Raw genomic sequence first — 22,707 nt, forward strand, 5'->3', positions numbered from 1 at the left:
AGTGCAAAAAAAGTACGTTCTTGAAGCGGGCCAGCTCGTGCGCTTTTCGCACTCAGAAGCCTATGAGCACTTTCCTTCAACAAACGCAGCCATCTTCTCAGTTAACGACGCAACCTGAGGTCACCAAGCTCGGTTCGCGATAACCGAAGTTACGTCGCTAACCTCGGTGAGGTCCGCCGTTTTAACAGCAGTAACTACAGTAAGAGAAAACCGCGGTTACCTTTACCGAGGTTAAGCGCGCCCGTGTGACAACGGTATAAGTCATCTTGGTTGCTGCATAACATAAACCCCTATATATAAACAAAGAGAAAACGGCAGCTGCGGGACAAAAGGCTTAGCAGCGGTTGCCAGTTAGAGGCTTAAATAGACGGAGTAAACAGAATAAATATATAGAGGATTAAACGACTGAACAGACTGAGCATTAAATCAGAAAAACTCAAGAATGCAAGGAAGTGAATGACAGACGCTACACGCTGGATTGTCTTGAGAGCATTCAGTTAGATTTACGTTTTAGGCTTGTATTTCAGTTGTTTCGAGCACAGTATACTTTATTCTAACCTTTCACATAACTATTGAAGATAGAGCTGCCTTCACCACAAAAGCAGCTCCAAACCCTTCCCACGTATTCACTATAAACCTTCTTCCTTGGTTTTACGAGTTCCCTTTAATATTTAAAATATCTCAAAGCGCTTAATGCTGCTATAGGTCCACCTAACGTGTGACCCATCTCCAAGAAAACCCTCTTGAACCCATGCGGGCCAACCAGCGAAGATGGGTGCGTAGCAGAGAATTTGCTTCTATTTTTACTCGAGGGAACCTTAGACGCATTTCGCTTTGGCATGTGCATTCAATATGCGTGCACACATGACAGTTTCTCTCTGGACACGAAATGTGAAAGCGTCCTCAACACTTGTATGTGAGGCACGCGAGTGATGTATGCATACTTGTGTGAAAGCACGTGCCAGTGTCTTTTCTACATTGTGCTCAGTACCTTCTTACATCACATCTAACGTTCACTATTAATTTTTTACTGTTATACGAAGTGCACATCTTTAGGCCAATGAATGCGATACTCGTTTCTCTGCCACCTGTCCAGGCTCTCGACATTAAAGTCTCTAATTGATATTCCGTTCTGAGAAATGCTGAAATAAAGCGGTTCACATCATGGTCGTCTACAAAAAATACACTGCAACTTATTCTGGCTTATACTAGCTACACTGCTGTCTTCATTGCTTTTGAACACAATGTCTTATTTTGCTTTCGAACTGCCACGTAACTCCGTGCTACTATCGAAGGCAATGTCGTCACACTGGTATGTGACCTTCAACGGGCCGCCTATTCCTGCCGTAGGAAGGTATCCTGTTTGATTCAGGAAAAACAGTTGCTATGTCTGCTCGCCAGGTGTTTATTTTCTCAGTGTCTATAACGAACGAAAGCTCCACTTGCAGACCCGAGGGATAGAAGAAATGCACACAGAGCGCTAATTTATTTGGGGCATGCAGCTACAACCCGTTGTCGTGCGGAGTAAATGAACCCTAATCTCTGAAATGAAGCAGTAAAGCACTAAAATATTCTGATCGTTTATTGCAATCTGTAAAACTGTTTGCGGAAACTTTTCAGCTTCATTCTGTTTCCGAGCTGCATTCCTGGAATAAAATAGAGGTAGTTTCAGAATAAAACAAGCAGGTGGTTTCAGAGGAACCCACAAATTTGATAACCCCTAAAACATGTCACGAAAAGCAGAGCTGGCCTATGAATAGGCACAGGACGCAAACTAAGGTGTTATCTATTACATCAGACTCAGTTCTCATTTTTTTCAATATGCTAGCAATTATGCATCGTCTGTTTCTCGCGCTCTCTGCGGTGTCTAGCAGCGCAGTGTGCACTTACCATTGCTTTTTGTAGCATACAATGGTACATTCCCAAAAATATATGATTCTACGAAATTGAGCCCCTCCGATTTAAGATAATTTTAATCGTGTTTATAAATGGCTATTTGTTATGTAGAACAAAAACCTCAGTTTTCTCTTCTTATCGACGGGGAAAAAATGAAACTTCAAGAGATGTCACGTTAAGCTGAGCAATACTTTCTGCATTGCTTCATAAATGGCTCGTTGTCGTTTCATCAAATGCCCTTGCTCTCTCCACACAGTTATTCAATATGACTAAAGATTTCTTTTTATCTGCACCCAATCTTCTGCCTTGACGCTGTTTAGGTTAAAACATTAGCTTACCGTGCATCTGTGCGGATTTGGTTGGAATACGCATGCTGAATTTCGTACCCAAATCTGTAGCAGCTCCCACAAATCGAGATAAATTTTTCGACTAATCCTCGTACTCCGCGCTACACCACTTCGATTCAAGATCGACCTCATTCTTTTATTTTGATACCGAGGTATTAGGTTCTCCCTTTGGCTGAAGGTGTAACACGCACCAATCGACACTGCAGACTTCGTTTTTGGCAGCATACCGCCAATAAAACCACACCAGAAAGCCCAAAGCGCGCCACAGACCGAGAATCATATCCTCAAATTTTTTGGTTTAAAACTCCCGGAAACTGAATTTTGGCCTGTTGACGCCGTGCACAGCTCGATCCAGCTTCCCTCTGAGCCAGCAATGATTCCTCTATTTAATAAAACTATCAAGGAGTCCCAAATGTAATACCGTGTCCATAGGGCATTAAAGATATCAACCAATAGGCCTAAATAAACTCAGGTACCATGCACCGAATGCCGTGCCCATTTTAGTGAGAACAGCTGCGCAAAACTAGGCAAAAAGAAACATTTAGTGTATGTTAATCGCAAATATCCGTCTGCGTTGTTGCAAAAGCGCTCATCCACCTCAAGAGGTAAGAAAATGGGCCGAAAGCAGCCCCACTCCGACGAGAGCAGATAATGTTGAAGTGAGACATGTGACCGTCGTTTCGGGACAAGTATTAAAGATTGCTCTTTTTATTCTCAGACCGCATATGGAAGTTTGGACGCACATTAAGAAGAGAATTATTACAGAAGCAGTGCTTGGCCCTGGCTACCTATAAGCGCCGGCGTCGTAGCACTGCTGCATGCAGAAAAGTGCTGCCCGCGCTGCTTTCAACTTGAAGTTGCTCTTGAAAATAGATTGGCAAGAGCGTAAACGTCATTATAACAAAACTTCTATAAAACAAGAAAACAAAATCATTTAGCATGACCGTATAAAATATTGCCCTAGAGCATCCGTTGATTTTCTACTGTCGAGATATTCCGTAGCGAACCAAAAACTAGAATTATTTGTTGAGCGGAGTAATACCGTTTTTCTTTTTCTCGATGTGAGGATATATCCCTTATCTGCTACCGCAGTTTCGTGAGAGGTTTCGGCAAACTTTATTTCAGAAGATTCTACATGCACAAAAAAACCGTGGTCAGGTCGTTGTAGTGATCTACTAGATAAATCTGTGGATTTCGATGCTGCGCCAGACTGACGACAGAGCATAGTGCCAAACCACCGTGCGCTAAAATTTCGAAACGCCAGGGCTCGCGAGCTCAGTGACTTCAGACAGCGGGTGCGCACAACACTGTCTTGTGTGTACATACCAACAGGAACAGGAAGAAAAACTTCGAGGAAAGTGCACTAAACTTTGTTAACTGTTTTTCTCAGGACACGCGCACGTGGAATAGTAGTTGATTCCGAGGGCAACATTTTGCCTTCCTGAGAGAGCTCCCTAAAAGAGAAGCGTCCTGCAAGTTTTAGGAAAAAGAAAGAAGAAACCGGGGAATAATTTCGATATTCACAAATATCAGCAACACAAAATCTAAGGCAATAATCTTCCGTCCAGTAAACTGCACAGTATCTGCACTTACGTCACTTACTCTGGGCACAAATAGCATTTAAGTCGTCACCAAACACAAAAATCTAGGAGTCATCTTTGACGAACATCTTAAGTGGTCTGACCATATTCAATATCTTACAAGTAACTTAGCAAAAACGGTAGGTGTCTTCTGTCGGTGTCGCGATATTCTACCCGTAGCAATTAAGAAACTAATATACCATGCATTATTTAACTCTCAAATTAACTACTGCCACTTAGTCTGGGGGACCGCAGCCCGTACACATATTAACCACATTCTCATCTTGCAGAAAAAGGCCATCCGTATTATTTCCTCCGCTGATTACATGACACATCCGCCACCGTTATTTATCCTATACAATATTCTACCAGTAAACAAACTGTTAGAGTACAACGTCCTGCTTCTTATGAAATCCACGACCTCCCACCGCAGTAAATTCCTCCTCAAACTTGCATCCTTACAAAAAATAGACCCACCCAGATATACACGTCAAAGAAACTAATGGTCGGTACCTCAGACTCGCACAAACTATGGGAGGCAAACGATGCGCTTCCTAGTTCCTAACACACTTAATTCAAATGAATGGTGGTGTGGGAATGCCGGCTGTAAAAGAAATGTTTTTATCAAAAATTTTCTTAGTCGTATGGATGATGACAGTTTTTTCTCTTAACTATTGTTTTGTGTACATGCTTGTACATCCTCACTGTGTCTCTTCACAAACAGAAAATTCTACTTCCCTATTTCTATTATCTCATAGTGAACATCATATTTTGTACTTATGTCTGTCGCTTAGAAATATTTAGTAGCGTTGTGTTCTAGATGTCTGATTTTGATTTTATTTATTGTTCTTCTTGCCTGTTATATTGTGTCATGTTCAATTTGATTTAACTGGTAAAAAAAAAACAACCCCTTATAAGTTTCGTCTTTTTTTGCGTTCGAAATTGCAGTGCTTAGTCAAATTGATGCTGTGTTTTATTATGTCCGAATTCTATATGCCCTGCTGCCTTGTAATGGGCCCCGGGCCTAGTCAAGCTACTCTGAAGTAGCTTTCTGCCCAGGGGCCTTTTTCTCTTTTAGAGAAATAAAGAATATGTGTATGTGTGTGTATGTGTATGTGTAATTTGGATATCTCCACAGCGCCTCCTAACAGCCTTGGGGTAATAAAGCCACCATAGGCGCCAGGACAGCCACACATGAGGGCTATTCTAACCTGTTCCGACCTGGCGCCCAGTGTGCACTACGCAAGAGGGTGTGCCCTAACATGTCCCGCATACGAGGCATCAACTCATCTGCCACCAGCGATGCAAAGGAAATGCACCCGATCACCATAGTTTTGCAGTATCAAGCTCGAACGCGATTTCAGCGATTCCGCTTTTCTGGCGAAAACTACTAACGAACCATTAACACGAAAGTACTAAGGGCTGACCATAGAAAAACTGACCACCAAATTTTGCCCTAGATTCCCCTTTGCCGCAGAAGCAGCGCGCATTATTCCATTGAAAAATTATTGGTTCCCGCATGTCTTCATTACAGTCACCGAGTGTGCGGATGTGTACTTACGCAGTAAACTTGCAATATGATTGCATTTGTGAAAAAAGGAGAGATGCGATCCGGGTAATCTTGGGACTGGACGAACTTGGCCCCCCTTTCGGTGCTTGCCTGGATGAGGTACCCAGCCGGAGCGTGGCGCACATGCACGGTGATTATTTCATTCGTTCTGGTATAATTAAACGATGCCCCGTTGGTTGGAACGCCAGGATTCCCTTGTGTGTCGAACATTACGCTGTACCTGAAATAAAATTTTGTTGTGCGCTGCGTGAATTCGCACAATTCTTCTGAGGAGACAACTGAACAAAAATAATTTCCGAAGTGCGAATGTCCCGAGTCGAGCAGATGCCTAAAAGCATAGAGAAGTCTGCTGCGTTTTGTATTTTTTAGACGGCATGTTAAAATTGCATTTCAGTCGCTTTTGTGGTCGCTATTGTGCGCACTGAAATTCATATAATGCGCAAAATTTTCACGGAATTTGGGAAGATTGAGCTCTCATTAAGAACCCAGCAAAACGCGGAGTGTCGGAAGCCACTGCGTGGTCCTGAACTCCGTGGAAGATCGGTCACTCCCTGCGAAACTACTCTCGCATTCAGTACCACGCTCGTCAATGTCTTCATAAACCAATGGCCCACTGGATCATTTCGAAAATGCCCACCACGCTGCTTATGAGGAGAAACAATTTTTGTCAGGCTATGATGAGCAAATGAAAGCTAAGAAACAATATAAAAATCCACCTTAACAACACCCCAAGTGAAAAACGAATGTTTGCTTAGCTCTTTTAATGTTTTTAGAGAACTGACGATATATTGCGCCTTATTATACGCCGAACTTACCGAGCTGCCACGTATTCTTTTTAGAGTCTAGGAATTTCAGGTCGTTATAGTAGCGGAAAGAATTTTTTTCAGCCAACAACGCAGCTTATTTATATTGGCGAAATCATCTTTTTATGAAACGGACGTAAATCCAATTGCTGCGTATTGAAGTGACGTGTATATTAAAAGAAATATCGATGGCCGCGTTGAATGACCTATTCAATGCAATATCCTTTAAATGTTTTGTAAGAAAAAGGCAGGTAGCTGTGTGTGTAGCTCGACTATTGCACGTCAGTGACAGACAGGAGGACTACGCAGTGACTTGAATTGTAATGCACGTTTGAACCACGCAAACAAACGAGTTCTCAAAAATGGAGATAGGTCAATGCCCCGACTTAACTCAGGTTTACTGCAGACACACGGCAAGTACACAATGCAGCCTAAAAATCTGAACGTCATCAAGGAAAAAAAAATCAGGTAGAGACACGTTAATTATGTACCTAGGAGCCTAAGCACGTGCAAAATATAAAATGCGAAAGTCATCATGATTGCCTTCCATGCTTGCGTGTCGAGCGTTCTTGCTTTGAGATACCGGAACTCTTTTTCAAAAAGCGATATGGACAGTTTGCTGACGCGCTCATCAGTATCGATTTTTATAGTCTAGGCTTTATAAATTTCGCTACTATGAGGAGAAGACAAACGTTTTCTGGATACGCGGAATTTGAAACCGAGGCGTGATGCAGCGCAACCGTCGATAATGATCGGCCATAGGCCGACTTCCCAACAATGCCTCCACTGCAGAGGGGTGCTCCTCTAATCCGACAATCGGTCTGAGATAAAGTTGCGCTGCAATTACATTTTTATAATAAATCTCGTCATGTTTGGGACGCTGATATGGATGCCCTTGTGAAGGACCTGAGGCACTGCCCTAAACGCACTGCCTCACAGACTAACGCATCTTCTCCGGTTGGACTTCCCAAACACATACATGAAAAGCTATCTACATTGACCTTTGGTGCTAGAAGTGTAACTAGAATGTTTTTTGGCTTCATGTCCTGTACTCGTTAGCACTTCCTGCACGTTGTGGGCATCACGGAAACGTGGCTCCACAATGGCGTCCATGATGCAGAACTCACTCCTCGAGGCTACATATCTATATGTGCGGATCGATTGTATGGCAGAGGTGGAGGCGTCGCTCTTCTCTTTCAACCTCACTTTGAGGGAAGGTAATGTCACAGTATCTCTCTCACAGATCTCCATGGAATCCTGAACCGTGCCGTAAGGGAAGGGAGGAAGGTGGGAGTGAACGAAGAAATAGAGAAAGAGGTGCCGTAGTGGATGTCTCCGGAATAATTTCGACCAGCTGGGGATCTTTAACGTGCACTGACATCGCACAGCACACGGGCGCCTTTTGCGTTTCGCTTCCATCGAAACGCGGCCGCCGTGGTCGGGTTCGAAACCCGGGTACTCCGTCTCGTCAGAGGAGCGCCTTAACCACGGAGCCACGGCAGCTGATGTATCTGACATATTGTTATTGTATCGAAGTCCGCAGCGGAAACGAAATCTATCTAGTGTAAACTTTTTCTTAATGATCACTCCATTGTGGTCAGAATTCTATATCTGCCGCAAGGGTGATCCGTCAACATCTTGCATATCCTTAATCATTATTTGGACAGATAAATAATTTTGTATTAATATTATTAATAAACAATCAACCTGTCTATTCTTATTTTGACGGGCGGCTTCAATGTTCCAAGCATCCATTCACCGCCATTTTCGTTCTCTGGTCGGGATGCATGCATCTCTTGGGAATTTCTGAACATTTCCTAGGTCTTTGATCAGTTTGTTGACGGCAGTAGAAGAGGTGATTCTCTCCTTGACTTCGTTTTCGTGGGGTCAAATATTTATCAATGGGGCTTCGAATGCGATATTGTGGTTGGAATTTGGTACCACAAGGTGGTGGTAGGTTTGTTCAATTGTCCTATTTTTGCTCTGCTGTCGACTTTTGCCACGTTTCCTGATTTCACTCGTTCTCATGATGTTGGAATCATCGACTCTGTGGCTGCTTCTTTTGAAGCATTTCTCATACTTAGGCACACGGGTGACACTAAGGAACTTGTTACATACTTCGAATTCGTTCTCAGTAACTGCATGAAGCGCTTTGTTCCGCGTAAACTAAGAAACAAACCTCAAAGTGCCTTGCATGACTCGTGACTACCTACATGGTTCACGCCGCGTTCGATGTTTTAGGCGCATGGAGCTATTATCTGATCCAGTAAGTGTCATCAAGTTTAACAGGGCAAAGGAAGAACTTACAGTGTTAACCTAATCTGCTTAACATCGTTTTTCCAACGTACAGCTAGGAAGTCTGAAAACTAATCCTCGCAAATTTTCGCACTCTGTCTTGCCAAGAGCGTCTGGATCTTCGTCTATAATCAAGAGTGATGAAACATCGAATGATCCATTAAAGATAGCTAACGCTTTTAATGCCTACTTTAAATCTGTTGTCTCATCTGACACCCTCGAGGGTCCAACCTTCGGCCCTCCTAGTGAGGCAGCTTCGATTTCTGAGCTAACAATTAATTAGCCCGATGTACTTAACATAATACTGCAGTTGCACACAACAAAATCGACTTGCTTTGATGGTATACCTATTTCTTTTTTCGTTCGTTTTTCACTTCGGCCATCTTGAAATATAACAGTCATCTTTCAAAAGTCGCTCAACATTGACATGGTCAAAAGTCACTCAACGCGAGCATCAAAACAGAAGCTTGCCAAAGTACATCCATTATTCAATTTTGGTAACAAACAACTTGTATATAACTACAGACTTATTTTATTGGCGTCATACTCATGCAGGATGCTGAAGCATATAATTCACAAACATATAATGAAATTTATGGACTAATAGCATGCCTTCGAACTTTCAGCACGGTTTTACAAAAGGTTTCAGCAACTTAACACAATTAGTTGAATTTTCACACGAAATTCCTGAGCACATGATATCGGCACACAGGTCGACGCTATATTCAGAGATTTCTCTAAGGGTTTTGATACTGTACAACATTATAATCTGTTAGTAAAGCTTAACATAATTTTAAACATTCTCACTTGGTTTGTTTGATTGGTAGTTTTCTTTCGCACCGATCGCAGTTCGTATGTAATAATTCAACTAACTCTCGTTCTGTTCACGTGTCATCTGGTCCACCTCAAGGGCAGTACTCGGTTCTTTATTATTCTTGTTATGCATTACGTTTACCTCAGCATGTCACCTGACAGATACACCTTTATGCAGAGGCCTGTGCAGTATACCGTAAGATTAACACACTAGAAGTACATATGAAATTAAACGCCTAGTTTGCCAGTTTCTGTACCCGGTGCAGTACCTGGCAAATGGTATGAAATTTTACTAAAACTGAGATAATGTCATTTTCTGATAGCACATCTTCCTCACAGTTGAATTACACTTTCCATGATTTATCTATGCTGAGTGTTTTGGAGTATAAGTATCTTGGTGTCATATTTACCGCTAACGTATCCTGGTCCAAACACATTAATTTCATTTGTATTAAAGCAATTAGTAAGCTTGGGTATTTGAGGCGCAATTTCACTAATGTTCGAATAGCGACTGAGTTATTTATGTACAAAACTTTAATTCATCCATTGCTATATTATCTCTCTCTTGTCTGGAACCATCACAAGCATTGATACATTAACCTAATTGAGAGTATGAAACGAAAATCAATCAGGTTCATAAAGCGTCGCCATGATCAGCAATTCTCACCCTCTGGGGCCTTGCATTGGCTTTAATAATTTTAACCCCTTTACCCGTATTCCGTCACATCTATCCAATAAGGTTTCAGCATTGGAATGGGAATTCTGCTTATCGTGTCTCACATCCCGCGGATATTCCTCCAGATATCCCCCGATAGACCAGGGGTCGCTATAACGTTAACACTAAGCCTAATCTGGCTGGCAATGATAATGTCAAACAGTTTTTTTCGTGAACTATTGAATGCTGGAACTTAATCCCTGGAACAATTAGGTCACTGCCATTAAGCGACTTCCTGTTAGTAATTAATTACACCGGATATTGTGTTCTTGCTTGTTGATGTTACAGTGCATTGCTGCATTTAATTTTTAGTACTACATCATTGAGTTCCGCCGCCGCGGTGGCTCAGCGGTTATGGTGCTCGGCTGCTGACCCGAAAGACGCGGGTTCGATCCCGGCCTCGGCGGCTGGAATTTCTTTGGAGGAGAAATTCTAGAGGCCCGTGTACTGTGCGATGTCAGTGCACGTTAAAGAACCCCATGTGGTAGAAATTTACGGAGCCCTTCACTACGGCGTCTCTCATAGCCTCAGTCGCTTTGGGACGTTAAACCCCATAAACCAAACCAAACATCATTGAGTTCCTTCTATGTTTTTCTGTGCTACTATTTGAGTGCTCTGCCTTATTTCTTACCAATATTTGTTTTGTAAGAAAGAGAGTTGGGGTTCGCTGCCTCAGCGGCTAGCGCTGCCGAAGGAGAGGAAGATGACAGAAGACGAAGCTGACGAAGCTCGGGTGCGCGCTTGCGAACGCCGGCCTGCTGAGCAGCACTGCTGTGACAAGGACTGTGGCTGTCCACACTAACTGTGCGAGTTTCCACATTACACTTGGTGGAGGTGCTGCTTGTTCTCCCCGTGGACCTACGCCACGATGCCCAGGCTACCAGGCTCTACAACGACGTCCGACAGCTCGGTCCAACCTGCCCAGGCTGTCATCTGTTCCGGTGCCGTCCGTCAGCGCGACCCGACAATCTTCAGCGGCACTGACGACACCGACGTAGAAGATTGGCTGGCCTCCTACGAACGCGTGAGCGCCTACAACAAATGGGATGACGTCATTAAGCTCACGAACGTCATCTTCTACTTGACCGACGTCGCCAACTTGTGGTTCCGCAACCACGAGGCGGATTTTACTACCTGGGCGGCTCTCAAAACCAGCCTGACTGACGTCTTCGGCCGCCCCGCTGTCCGAAAACTTCGTGCCGAACAACGTTTGCGCAGTCGTGCCCAGCAGAATGGCGAGAATTTCACCAGCTACATCGAGGACGTTGTTGACTTGTGTAAACGGCTCAATCCATCTATGAGCGAGGCTGACAAAATCAAACACATTCTGAAAGGGATTGAGGACGACGCATTTCAAATGCTGGTGTCTAAAGATCCTCGAACCGTCTCAGACGTCGTCTCTTTGTGTCAGAGCTACGACGAGCTCCGAAAACAGCGTCATGCCACCCGGCGTGTCATTTGCCCGGACGACAACCTTTCGAGCTTGGCGGTAGGTGGTCCTGCTAACGATCAGCCGACCCTTCTTCAGCACATCAAGCAGTTTGTGCGAGAGGAGGTCGCCCGTCAGTTATCGCCGGTGACCTCCCAACCCGCCCCAACGCCATCACTATCGCCTTCGATTCAGCGTGTAATCCAGGAGCAGGTAGCTGAGGTCCTGCCGCCCACTAATCCACCTACTCTGGTCACTGCACCGTTGACATACGCTGAAGCAGTCATCCGGCCACGACCTCAGCCGGTTCTTCCGACTTATGCGCCGCCTGTCAACGTGTACCATCAGCAGCAGCTCGCCCCTGCACTGCCACGCACTCACCATCCTTTGCCTCGCACCGGTCCCCGCCCTATGAATCCGTGGCGCACCCCTGATAACCGCCCCATATGCTATGCCTGCGGTCTCGCTGGTCATGTGGCCCGCTGGTGCCGCACGCGCGGATCCGGTCCTTACGACTACGGGTGCTCGCCAACGTACGACGCTTCATTTCCCTCCGTCCCAGTCTCTTCTCCTCTGCCGCCTCCGAATCCCTCTCCGCCTCGCTCCGACTCCTACAACCGAAGCCATCGGTCACCGTCTCCTCGACGCCGTTCGCTCTCTCCTATGCGCCGCCGTTCCCCACCTCTTCAAGCGGAAAACTAGGCGCCGCAGTTCCGGAGGCAAGAACTGCGCCGTCAACGACCGTCTCAAGCCCTATGAACGATATTGAAGTGATCGTTGAAGGTGTTACTGTCGACGCGCTTATTGACACTGGTGCTGCCGTATCCATCATTGGTCGCAACTTGTGCCGCAAATTAAAAAAAGTGATGACGCCGCTTTCTGACCTTTCGCTTCGCACTGCCAGCGCTGACCCCATTCGCCCTATCGCAGCGTGCACTGCCCGCCTCGTCATCCAAGGCCTCTCATACACCATTGAGTTCTTCGTTCTCGCCCGCTCCTCTCATGACATCATCCTCGGGTGGGACTTCCTTTCCGCGCGTCACGCCATCATTGACTGTGCACGTGCTGAAATTGATTTCTCGCCGCTGTGTGATGCTCTTGTGGACGCCTCCCCTGTTACCGCCGCGCCTATTCTCGCCGCTGACGACGTCGACGTGCCAGCTTTCTCTTCTGTTCTCGTGCCGCTGACTTGTGCTGCCCTCTCTGACGCTACTGTCCTTTATTCACCCTCAACTCTTTGTGCGCACCGCAAGTCTGTCTTGCTCCCTCATGCCGTGCTCACACTTGCTGGTGGTTGTGGCGCTCTGTACGTCGCGAACCCGTTGCCTGTCCCCACCACTTTACTTCGGGGAGAATCGCTTGGTACGGTTGATGTCATCTATTTCGACGACGCTTCTCCTGTCCTTGATGACCCTAACGCCCATGACATCAACGCCCTCACTCCTCGCGCCGACGTCGCCGACCCGTCCTCCCCGGATATGTTCTCCCATTCCGTCGATGCCGCTTTACCACCTCACCAACGCGCCCAGCTCATCGCTTTGCTGCAGCGCTTCCGCGCATCCTTCGACTCTCCTCAAGCACCGTTGGGTCGTGCCGCAGCGGTTCGCCACCATATCGACACTGGCACCCATGGACCCTTGCGCCAACGCCCCTACCGCGTCTCCTCCGCCGAGCGCCGCATCATTGATGAACAGGTGAACGACATGCTACATCGCGGCGCGATCGAGCCCTCGCACAGCCCGTGGGCTTCTCCGGTCGTGCTCGTCAAGAAAAAGGACGGATCCATTAGATTCTGCGTAGACTACCGCCGGCTAAACAAAATTTCTCGGAAGGACGTCTACCCCCTGCCTCGTATAGGCGACGCGCTGGAATGCCTGCAGGGAGCGGAGTACTTTTCTTCGTTGGATCTGCGCTCTGGGTACTGGCAGGTGCCAATGAGCGGCGTCGATCGCCCGAAAACCGCTTTCATCACGCCTGATGGGCTGTATGAATTTAATATGATGCCCTTCGGTCTCTGCAACGCGCCTGCCACTTTTGAGCGTATGATGGACAACATCCTCCGTGGCCTTAAAAGGCGGACATGCCTCTGCTACTTTTTTATTTATTTATTTATTTATTTATAAATACTGCGGTCTTGAACTACAAGACCATCGCAGGTGGGTACATGATTTGTGTAATACCCAAGGACAATGAAAAGGAAATACAGCAGACAAGGCGTCACAGCAACGAAATTAGTACATTACACTGTACTGTATCAAATTCACAACCTCAGAATATATATACTGCAGTCATAGAGCCAAGCATATAATTCAGTAAATCTAAACAAATTACTCATCAACCGAACATTCAAAATTTCTTCACTTGTTGCAGCATCTCCTCAAAATGGGGCAAATTATTCTCTTCGACTATATGACCAGCAAGGTTGTTCCATTCGGTAATGGTTCTCGGAAAATAGGAATATTTGTAGCAGTTCGTTCTTGTGGATAAAGGTTTTACGGAAAGAGAATGTCTCAGGCGTGTTGCATAACCACTTGAGTAACTAACAACTTTCGAGATGTCAATGTTGTATTGCCCATGAATTAACTGGAAAAAGAATTAACTGGAAAAAGAAAAGAAAAAGAACGACGTTGTCATCTTCTCCCAGAATTTTGCGTCTCTTCTTCGCCTCGAGAGTGTTCTTCGCTGTCTCAGTGACGCTGGCCTGCAGCTAAACTTGAAAAAGTGTCGCTTCGGCGCTCGACAGCTGACTATCCTAGGCCACGTCGTGTCCAAGGCTGGTGTACTCCCGGTCCCTGCCAAGCTCCGTGCAGTTGCTGATTTCCCGAAGCCCACATCCCTGAACGAACTCAGAAGCTTTCTTGGCCTTTGCCCCTACTTTCGCCGTTTCATCAAGAATTTTGCTGCCGTTATCGCCCCGCTGCCGCAACTTCTCGCTGGTAGCCACGACTTGTCGGCTTGGTCCCCTGCATGCGACGCAGCTTTTGCAACGCTGCGCCAGCTCCTCACCTCTCCTCCGATCTTGCGCCATTTCGACCCTTCCGCGCCAACAGAACTGCACACAGACGCCAGCGGCATTGGTCTCGGTGCGGTTCTAGCTTGGCGCAAACCTGGTTTCAATGAGTACGTCGTTGCTTACGCCAGCCGTGCGCTCACAAAAGCGGAGACTAATTATTCCGTCACAGAAAAAGAATTTACAAGTACAGAAAGGTGGGCAAGTTGGTTATTACTATCCATGGTAAAACAGCGCGGAAAAAACACGAGGACGGAACAAACACGACAACACGAGCGCTGTGTTGTCGTGTTTTTTCCGTCCTCGTGTTTTTTCCGCGCTGTTTTACCATGGACAGAAAAAGAATGTTTGGCGATTATTTGGGTGATCACAAAATTTCGTCCTTACTTATACGGGCGCCCGTTCGATGTCATTACCGATCACCATGCCCTTTGTTGGCTGTCGTCACTCAAAGATCCATCTGGTCGCCTCGCTCGTTGGGCTCTGCGTTTACAAGATTACGACATTCGGGTCATTTATCGTTCCGGTCGTAAACACTCCGACGCCGACTCTCTCTCGCGCTCCCCTGTGACCTCTGAGCCTGACCCACCATCTATTTCCGGCCTCACACCTTCTCTCGAAACTATTGCTATGGCTTCTGAGCAGCGCAAGGATCCTTGGATTACTTCTCTTCTGGATTTCCTAGCCATCCGCTCAGCGCGCCTCCCTTCTAGAGCACTCCGTCGTCAAGCCCATCACTTTGCCGTGCGTGACCAGCTGCTGTACCGTCGGAACTACCTCCCCGATGGTCGCAAATGGCTGCTCGTGATTCCAAGGCATCTCCGCTCCGCCATTTGTGCCAGTTATCATGATGACCCGCAATGCGCTCATGCCGGTCTCCTGAAAACATTTACCCGCCTACGCCTTCGGTATTATTAGCGGGGCATGTGCCGTTTCGTCCGCCAGTACGTACGCTCTTGCCTGGAATGTCAGCGTCGCAAGAACCCATCACCGCACTCACCTGCTCCTCTGCAACCTTTACCGTGTCCCGCCCGGCCATTCGACCGTGTTGGAATTGACCTTTATGGCCCTCTTCCCATCACTGCCGCAGGGCACCGCTGGATCATCGTCGCCATTGATCATCTTACGCGCTATGCCGAAACTGCCTCGTTGCCAGCTGCGACAGCCTCTGACGTAGCCGGTTTCATACTTCATAACCTCATTCTTCATCACGGTGCGCCTCAGGAATTGCTCAGCGACCGGGGTCGCGTCTTCTTGTCCGGCGTCGTGGAAGCCCTCCTTCGGGAGTGTCATATCGTTCACCGCACGACGTCTTCGTACCAACCGCATACGAACGGCATGACCGAGCGCTTTAACCGGACCCTCGGCGACATGATGGCCAAGTACATTTCTGCCGAACACTCAGACTGAGACGCATTCTACCTTTCGTTACATACGCCTACAACTCTGCAACGCAAGCCACTACCGGTTTTTCCCCGTATTTTCTTCTCTACGGACGCGAGCCTTCCTCCATCATGGACACCATACTCCCTTATCGCCCCGATTCGTCCGAATTTACAACCGTCTCCCAGGCCGCTGCGCATACCGAAGAATGCCGTCAACTCGCCCGTTCCTTTGCTTCACTCGACCAGCACCGTCAGAACAGCTCCCGCGCCGCTTCTCCCAGTCTGACGCCGCCTTATCTTCCGGACTCCTTGGTTTGGCTTTGGGTGCCCTCCTCCATCCCAGGACAGTCTACAAAACTGCTGAGCAAATACCAGGGCCCCTATCGCGTTGTTCAGCAGACATCGCCAGTTAATTACCTTGTGGAGCCCATCACGCCTTCGTCGGACCATCGCCTCCGCGGCCGTGAAATCGTGCACTTAGACCGCCTGAAGCCTTACTACGACCCAGCTCTCGTCTCATGCCCTTAGGCCGCCAGGATGGCGCCTTTTCACCCCGGGGGTATTGTAAGAAAGAGAGTTGGGGTTTGCTGCCTCAGCGGCTAGCGCTGCCGAAGGAGAGGAAGATGACAGAAGACGAAGCTGACGAAGCTCGGGTGCGCGCTTGCGAACGTCGGCCTGCTGAGCAGCACTGCTGGGACAAGGACTGTGCCCGACCACACTAACTGTGCGAGTTTCCACATTACAGTTTTAATTCTTCATTGCCTAGCACCAAGTTTGCTATAGATTTGCTTAACCCACTCTTTCGATAGCCTCATACAGGGCTGCAGTATATATAAAGTAATAAATATAATAAATAATCTCTATTTCATGCATTGGAATGTATATCCAATGTAGTATCCCCAAAATAGGGTGGTATTTGGTCGATGACGGCGATTTAACACGACATCAAGATGGTGGCGTGCTTTATGTGACAATCATTCTTTTCCCTCGTTCATCCTGATGCATATCGCAGCACGCTTCTTTGGTGCGTGAGCGCTTCAAAGGCGCCACATTTTAGCCCCCTTTTTGACCAGTTGGGATATTTGGTGGCAGTACGGGATCCCCACCGATGTCACCTGTAATAAATCAGCGTCACTTCGGCGATGCTGAGGTGGGGGTGGTGGTGAAAACATGGTTGAGGATTGTTTTAACAATCAGATCAACAGTTTTGAAAAGGCAGGCTTCCCATATTATTTTGTGTCTGCTGTAGCAGAGACCCTGTTAAAGAAAATGAAAGGGGAGAAAAGCTCCGGAGCCAATCCACGACAAAGGAGACCAGAAATGGACCCTTATACGCACCGCGTGGCCCACAGCCTAAAGAAGGTTGCTGCTAGGTACGACGTGCCTGTCGTTTTCTCACCTCTGAGACCGCTGAGCGGTTTGTGTGCACGTATCGGCTGAAGGAAGGTTCCCCAGGGTGAAAAAAGGCATGGAAATGCCTTTGTGGAATGTGCAGTTGGTGTGCTGTATGAAATGTTACAGAGTTGCGGTGGGCTCTATATAGGCCGAACAGGTCGCTGTATTCACAATAGAGCACGTGAGCACTCTAAATCGCTAGAAAAGTGAGCTGGGTCCAATTTTCCCCTTCACTGCAAAGAGTGCAAATGTGAGCCGGTTCTTGATGGTTTCAACATTCTTGGCAGGTGTAGCGATAAGACAGCGCATGAAGTTCTAGAGGCCTTTCTGATCATGAAGGAAGGAGTCGCATGCTGAAGTGGTTTTTCTGTTGCCATTCAAATCAAATCAAATCAAATCTTTATTTCCATCGGTGCTACAGATGGAGGGCTACGGAAAAAAAGCTGCCACTTGGCAACTTGACGAGTCCGCAGCCCCAAATATAAGGCAGCGTGTAGACAGCACCAGATAATGAAAAAACAATAAACAAATCAAGACACTTCATCAGTGCAGAACAAAGGAAAAAAGTCCTGAGCTAGGTAAAACAAACATCAGAATAGATAAAATCAGGTTAGTCAATCGGCAAACATGTCTCTAAGTTTAAGAGTGGAACAACTAAATAAATCAAAATTCAGTGACTGATAGTAGTTTAACAGAGATGGCAAATAATAACACAATCGCTCCATACCAGAATTCAAGCGTGGTACAGCAACCTTCCAGTTTTCTCCATGTCTAGTCCGATAACATTTAGCATTTCCTTCTAAATGTGCCAAGGCATCCAGGCTGTGAATATTTTTTTTCACTTCATATTTAAACCGAGCACTCAAACGGTAACGGTATAGCTTGTGGGCTGTGATAACATGAGCACTGTGAAAAAATTCTGCAGTAGTTGCATTGTAGCCAGCATTGTACACGTGACGTAGATACCGTTTTTGCATATGGAATATTTTTTGTGTGTTAGAGAATGTAGTTGTGCCCCACACAAGCTGGCAGTAGTTGACGTGTGAACAGAAAAGAGAATTATAGACCAATATTTTTGTTTTAGTAGAAAGCATATATCGGAGACGCCCAACTACACCGGTTATTCGAGCAAGTTTCACTAATACAAAATTCACATGAGATTCCCAGGACATATTGGCAGTGAATATCACACCAAGACATTTGAAATTGTCAACAATGTCAACAGGATGAGAGTTTAAAACAATATCAGCATGAGGAGGAACAGGTTTATTTTTCGGCCGGAAGACAACTGCTTTTGTTTTATTTTCGTTAATCTTCATGTAATTGGATGAGGACCATTGCTGCAGATGGACTATGGTGTCGTTACAATCAGTGATGAGTTTATCGATGTGATTACCAGAAAAAAATATGCTAGTATCATCTGCATATATAATAAATTTGGCGTTCCGGTTAATGTTAACAATGTCATTAATATACAGGTTAAATAGCAAGGGGCCCAATATGCTGCCCTGTGGGACACCACAAAGCAGTGGCAGGACTGGTGATCGCGAGTTGTTTATTTGGACTACTTGACATCGATGGGATAAATATGATTGTAATAACTGTAATCCACACCCTCGTATACCGTAAAAGTCCAACTTCTGCAGCAGAACATCATGGTTCACCAAGTCGAATGCCTTGGAAAAATCGACAAATAGGCCGACTACTATTGCCTTGCTTTCAAACTGCGTTAAAATATACTCTTTCTGGTGAAGCAGAGCTAATTCAGTAGACATATTCTTCCTAAACCCAAACTGGTGTTTTGTTATTAATTCGCAGTGGTCAGCAAAACTTACAAGCCTACAGTGAATTATTTTTTCAAGAGGCTTAGAAAATATAGGTAAGATAGACACCGGACGGTAATTGCCCAATTCATTTCGGCTTCCTTTTTTAAAAAGCATTACTACTTTTGCAGTTTGCATTTTCACCGGAAATGTCGATGTCGTCAGACATTTATTAAAGATATGCGTTAGAACTGGTGCTATGACATCTGCGACATACTTTACTGGTTTTATTTGAATTTCGTCGATATCCCTACTGGTGCTGTTTTTTAAATTTTTTATTGTTGAAATTACTTCCTGTTCGTTCACTGGCTGTAGAAATATTGATTTTTCATTCCGCGTGCTGATATACCGACATGCATTTGAGGAACTGCGTGGAGTACTCATACTTGTAAGAAATTTATTGAAAGCATCAGCGAGTTCCTCCTCATGCAAAACTTTGCCATTAATTGTTAGTTTAGAAATGCAGCTACGTTGGTTATCGCGACGCAGTAGCGTGTTTAATTTGTCCCAAAGCAACTCACTCGGCACATTTTTGTCGTCCAAAAAACGCGAGAAGTACTCCTTACGTGCAGTGCGCAGCTTTTTCGTTAGCTGGTTCCGATACCTTTTAAAGACTGTCAAATCATCAGCGTTGCGGGTGTTTAAAAACTGTCTGTAGAGCTTATCTTTTGCTCTCATTTCTTGGTACAGTTCATGTGTAACCCATGGCTTTCGAATTTTTCTACTCTTTTTGCGTCGCTTAACAGGAAAATGAGCATTGTACAATCTTTTGAAGGTATCTAAAAAAACATTGTAGGCGTTGTTAGCATCATGTATATTCAGAACTTCGCGCCAGTCTATTTGCAGCAGCTCACTTCTAAACGCATTGAGAGCCGAATCAGTTACTGGCTGGTAAAGACTGTCAGCCGACGAACAGTTTAGAGTGCGGGCAACTCGTAAACAAAGGAACACGGGAAGATGATCACTGATGGAACACGATAGGGCACCAGCTTTTATATCTTGCGATGAAAGGTTTGTTATAAATATGTCTAGCACTGACTCACATTCAGTTGTTATTCTGGTGGGTACATTAATAACGTTGTCAAACCCATATGAAATGAGAAGTAAGGAAATCGCCATCATAGAATCTTTTTCATAATCACCAGGCCTTGTTAGAGAGTGTGTGTCTTCTCAGAGTTAAGAATGAAAAATTCCGGTCTGCATGTTGTGTTTTTGTTGTTTGATACTTATTGGCTGAAGGTACTAAACATTTTGCTCTTTTATTGTTTTATTGTGTGTAACTATTTTCTGCAATGATTATCTGACGCTGTTTTTTCAAAGATGTTTTTGTACTAAAAGTAGGCAACAATAACTGTGAGATCAGTTTTAAGATAGAAGGTGTTGCGGTCAATGTAAACTTTGTTTAGATGACGGAAGGTTGATGTGGTGGCGATTGTGAGAGGGTAATGAGACGGAACGCCCTATATATGAGCCCCGAAGTTTCGAATGAACAGTAGGAAGTCCAGCCTTTTTGCTATCAATTCATCTTCCTCTCTGCGTCTGTTTTGTTGGTTTAATTTTTTAATGAACTAACTCTACTGATGGGGCGGTATGTGGGTCAACTATGTGGGTCACTTCGGGTCAACGGCGGTCCACGTTTTGCCCCAGAGGGGTGGCTGACTTATTACCGACAGTTCCGCCCCCTTCCTTTACAACCGAGTTTGGGCTACATGGGACTGTATTTACACATGATTATTCGCACAAAAAATTACAGAATAGCATAATGTCAGTGGGAGGGTATTTTCACTTTAACTGAGTGTATTTAGGCCGATTATGATAATGGCGGAGCCGTCGACCCTGTCTGGCCATAGTAGTCAGCATATAAGCCGTGTGCAGGCATCCCACATTAGGCAAACATTGTCGGATAAAACTCAAGAACGCAGCGGCAAACGCCCCTCGAACGCGGCCTTCCAGCCAATCGCGTCTATCGGTTTTCTTGACGTTGCTGTGAATCTGATTTCACGGAAGCACCTGCTCATCACGTGCGATTTGACGCTGGCGATTAACCGCCAACTCAAATCCAGAAGACGACGTCACTGGTTGGAGTTTTCCCCGGTCGCGTACAAGTTTTGATAGCATTCCATTGGACTACAGTGGACGGAGCTGCCAGCATTTGCCGACACACAACCAATAAGTTGTTAAGACGCAAACTGCCCACAGTAACACGGCATGGGCAATGTATGGGTGAGTTCTGCCTGATCTTCATTTCAGTGTAGCTCAAGGTCATGGGCCCCCTTTGGCTCCACATGAGCAGCTCGGCGGCAGCAGTCCCTATGTCACCAACGTAAGCCACGTGTGCTGATCATGTGGCCGAGCAAAAATTGTCCTTCTCGTTTTAGTACTCACATCGGTGCCGTAACACTATTTGGATGTTCAGCTCACATGCCAAAGCGACGTACTCGCTATAGGTGGTGCTTCAAATAGTGTACGCACGCTCTCGTTAAGGCTAAGAGGCATTAAATTTGTAAATATTTTTTCTATTTTTCGCTGTACTGGGCGCACCGACTGTCATAGAGGCGGGCAAACAGAGACACAGGCGAACACGCAGAAAAGGCGCCCAACATTGGCTACGAGAACTTGAGTCTTAAAAAAAGTTCAAGAATGCGTGACCGGAACTTGTACTTACGTCTGGTTCCCCGTGAAACAGATCATGTACACAGCAAAAGATCCAACGTTTAGTGGCAACTTGTCCAGAAAGTATTGGGTTCCCTGAGAAAAGCAGTTAATACTAAACTCCATCAGAAGTGACTCCGACAAGTATTGCTTCATCATTTCTAACTTGAATGTGGTGTTAATTTAAATGTTGCTGTAATATTATTATTATCGCGAAAGCACTAATCCAAAGGCTGAGCCGAGAAAAATCGTCTCTTGACTGATAAAGTCCAAGAAGCGCGAGCGCTTCGCCAGGTTTAAATTTAGCTCGGCCCATAGCGGTGGTGATTCTGTCTTATGACGACTAAGCACGAGAGACGAGCGCTCCAAGTCGTCTAGCCGCCCTGTGAACGCTGCTACATGTGGAGACTCCAGGCGGGTTCAGATCCGCAAGGCTGCCTCCGACGTTCGTGGTGGCTGCTGCCATCCCTACGTTAGCGTCAAGTAGCATCCCTTGCGAAAGTCATGCCCGAGGAGGTGCAACCAGCTCAGGCACCCCAGATGCAACGACCTTTGCGCAAGAATCTCCGTTCATGAGCTACGCCACTGTACTTCGTTAATTTGTGCCCGGTAAGATCACCACACTCCCTAATCGAGGTCGACCTGCTTAAATAGAGCGCAGCCCTACAGCCAGCACGATACCTTTCAGCGTTGTTTAAGGTCGCAGACTGTGCTTGAACACTTCAACGAACACGGTGAAACATGGATTGCTACGAATGCAAGCAGTGCCAGCTTGCGTACGTCTTTGTACTGGTCATTTTGTCTTAAAAAACCGAGCACGGAGAAAAATTTTATTGTGACAACATCTGTCGAAAACATTTGAAAAATATTCAACTTTCGTCCCCACACATTGCAAAGTGATTCTCAGGTAATATTGACAAAATCAGTCCTCAAATAGAGCCGTCTTGAGAGCCATTCGCATAGTCGGGCGCATTCCGTGATTTTAAAATATGAG

Source organism: Amblyomma mixtum, chromosome 10, assembly GCF_055824585.1.
Source record: "Amblyomma mixtum isolate Tamu chromosome 10, ASM5582458v1, whole genome shotgun sequence".
Lineage (NCBI taxonomy): Eukaryota > Metazoa > Arthropoda > Arachnida > Ixodida > Ixodidae > Amblyomma > Amblyomma mixtum.